Source organism: Nanorana parkeri, unplaced genomic scaffold, assembly GCF_000935625.1.
Source record: "Nanorana parkeri isolate BGI_ZX_2015 unplaced genomic scaffold, ASM93562v1 scaffold319, whole genome shotgun sequence".
Taxonomy (NCBI): Eukaryota; Metazoa; Chordata; class Amphibia; order Anura; family Dicroglossidae; genus Nanorana; species Nanorana parkeri.
The window spans coordinates 59,915-63,902 of NW_017306587.1; positions in this window are offsets into that span (position 1 = coordinate 59,915).

Consider the following 3,988-nt stretch of genomic DNA (forward strand, 5'->3'; position numbering starts at 1 on the left):
AAACACACTTTCTTCTATCCAGAGGCAATCTGACAGGGATGAAATCGACGGTTCATTGCAAGCCTTCAGAATATACAACCCTCAGTCGTTGGAAATTATGGAGAAGTGAGATTATTGTTGTTAAAGTGGCCACTTGAGTCATATTCAATTTCCAGTGGTTGATGACTTAAAAGGAAGACACAGTTATCTTATCCCTGTCGTTTGGCGCCCCCATCAGTTTGAAACCAAGCATTGCTCCTCAAGCCTAGGCTATGAGAATGCATTCTGTCATCTGCATACATTTGATTAATTTAAGAGATACTTGGGGTTGATTTTTAAAAATGGAGTTAAAAAAACCCATCTAGGGCACTTGCCAATATCAACCAATCAGATTGCTCCTAATTTTGTATATCAGCCCAAATACCTCACATGTGCCCTGCATGGTTTTAGTTTATTTCAGTATAATATGTAGGTGATCACAGGAGTTTCATGAATGCTGAGTCGTTTATGATAAACTGTGTAGATTTGATTGAAGTTACACTTCACTCGTTGGGATTCAACTAAGGTAATGCTCTTACTCCAGTCTTCTGTAACCTCACCTGTCTCTTGTAGGAATCCTAAAGTGAGCGTCTCCATGATTTTACACAGGAGGACCAAAGTAATTATTTCTATCTTCTGTTGACTGTCAGACATTATCATGTGCAATGTGCAACGGTCTTACAAATTGTCAGAAATGCTAAGTTTTTACTAGAAAGATATTGAAATTAAAAAATAGGATTTGCAATTTGTAGAGATATTTCTGTGTAGTGTCTGCTAGTGACAGTGATAATTCCCTGTATGTAACTGTGCTTCATTACCTCATGTGTATCGTTTATGCCTGTCAGTAGAGCTCCAACGTGAAGAATGAACACTGAGAGATTGGTTTATTCAATATTAAATAACATATAAACTGTAAACCTTGTTTTTCTTTCCATAATCAGCTGACTCGTTCCAGTAAGTAGTATTTTTTTGGTTCAGGTTTATTGCAAAACCATGAAAACTTTAAAGTTGGAAGTCATTTTGCTAATGTAGTATTGCTAAAGTTATTTGACTTTTCCCTCATAGGTTGATTCTAAAGACACAGCCTACATACAGGTTTTGTGATCAGCTACAGGTGGCAGCAGCCCTAAGCAACACACACACACACATAGGGGGCATTGATCAAAACTGGAGCAGACAAAATCTGGAGCAATTGCCCGGGGCAACCAATCAGCTTCTCTCTTCAGTTTGTTCGCTTAAGATTTGAAAATAAAAGAGAGAAGTTGATTGGTTGACATGCACAACTGCACCAGATTATGTCTTATCTTCGTTGTGTCTTAAAAGTATATGTGCTGTTTTACATTACAACAAACACTTTGAGTGCTTATTTATTGAAGATGTGTGTGTGTGTGTGTGTGTGTGTGTGTGTGTGTGGTGTGTGTGTGTGTGTGTGATTGCAAATGCAATTCATGAATTCACTGAACAGTAACTGATTAATATTTTCACACAGTTCTAAAAGCGACTACAGCAATGCATCGCACATAAAGGGAATTATATTGAAGTTGAAAAGAATAAAACAAATCTGCATTGTTCTAAAACTTTAGTAATTAAACTTTGGTATGCATTGTAAGTGAGTGACATTTTATACATCTGAAATGATTAAAGTTTAAAACTGCACAGGGGCTCTTGGGACACCCCTTACATATGTGTGAAGTTTTTTCTTTTTTTATAGAAGGTCAGTTTAGTGTGACAGTTATGTTTACACTGTTACCTGAAGAGCAGAAAGTATCATACTGACCTCAGTCACGTAAACCGTTTAAATTAATAAGCAGTTCTGGAAACTGAAGCGTGGGTTATATGTTTTGGTTCTATATCCATCTTGCAGTATACACATATTAATGAGACATATTTGTACCCATTCTGTGGGGTGTTCCTCGAGTATAACAAAATCGACTTAAATGCAATTCATGAATTCACTGAACAGTAACTGATTAATATTTTCACACAGTTCTAAAAGCGACTACAGCAATGCATCGCACATAAAGGGAATTATATTGAAGTTGAAAAGAATAAAACAAATCTGCATTGTTCTAAAACTTTAGTAATTAAACTTTGGTATGCATTGTAAGTGAGTGACATTTTATACATCTGAAATGATTAAAGTTTAAAACTGCACAGGGGCTCTTGGGACACCCCTTACATATGTGTGAAGTTTTTTCTTTTTTTATAGAAGGTCAGTTTAGTGTGACAGTTATGTTTACACTGTTACCTGAAGAGCAGAAAGTATCATACTGACCTCAGTCACGTAAACCGTTTAAATTAATAAGCAGTTCTGGAAACTGAAGCGTGGGTTATATGTTTTGGTTCTATATCCATCTTGCAGTATACACATATTAATGAGACATATTTGTACCCATTCTGTGGGGTGTTCCTCGAGTATAACAAAATCGACTTGAAAACAGATGGAGACATCTAGCGGTCAAATTTCGCATTGCATCATTCGGAATCTCCCATTGCAAGTCAGTGACTAGTTTCTTCATAATAGTCAATGCTGTAAACACTGCTAAGTAATATATGTTCCAGAGGCAGCAGGTAAATATTGCTGTGGATTCTTTTAATTTTGATGTACAGGCAGAGAACATAGTGTAACATTCAAACTGTAGTAAGTATTGTTTTTAAATTCCTCTGAGCGTTTTATTATAGTCACAATGCGTTAGATAGAAAAGGTGCATATCCTGTAACATCAAACAAGGTAACGCTGCTATTTGTTTACTTTGTATCTCATTTAAATTATGGTAAATACGTAAATCAAGCTTATATTATATAATACAATTATATTTATATACTGACGTTTTGTTCATCAAAAAAAAAGGTACCCTGGAAATACCAGGGGGATTCCAGGTCTTTAGTGAGTGATCTATCAAAATGTCAAGTCTCATACCTGAGAGATGCATAGTTTACTATTATGTTATATTTATTGTCTTCAGTATTATTAGTTGCTTACTGCAAATTATCTACACCTTACTGATGAAATTACCGGCTATATTTCCAGTGAAAATCTAAAGCTACCGCTAATATAATGTAACGTTATATATTTCCTTATTGTCTATAGTCATCTTGTCAGGATACAACAAATGCAAATGAAAATTCTTCTAAAAGGCACAATTTTCCCTCATTCCACACCCAGAAATATTTTAGGTTCCTAAGAAATAAAAAAAATAAGTACACGATTTATTTGTACACAGTAGAAGGCTGATATTTTAATGTAATAACTGATACATACAATGTAACCGGGAACATTGCAGAAACATGTGCTGAGTCTGAATTTCTAACAATTTATATAAACTTTCTAAACCCTCTAAACTTTGTCAGTAGTTATATTGTTACCTTGTATTCATTCATCAAGTTTTCAGATTTGTTTTTTCTTACTGTATTTGAATAAATGTGTGCGTTTATTAAAATATAACTGGACCCTCTGTGTGTGTGTGTGTGTGTGTGTGTGTGTGTGTTTGTGTGTGTGTGTGTGTGTGTAGATAGATAGATAGATAGATAGATAGATTAAGACACACAGAGAGAGAGAGAGATTTACAAAAGCTGTCTACTTTGAAGAATTTTTTTTTGCTTTTTTTGCTAAGACCTTTTTTTTGCTGATTGAAATGAAGTTTCACCTAGTTTACAAGCTCAGTATAGTAAATATTCACTTTGCTAAGTAAACAACCTCAACTCCTTTACTAAATCTACCCCAATATGATTGTGTATGCATATGTGTACATTAACACATATATCTATACCCACATGTTTTCTATCTCCTATATTAGATTGTATATATTCTGCACTATGTATGTACCTGGAATTGTATTTTAGATTGTATAACATGCTGTATGGCTGCATTGCTTTACCCACTCCTTTCTTTACAGCCCCACATTCATGTGTGTGATATCTGCCATAGTATTTTGTACATATTTATATATAATCTATTTATTTGTATTTA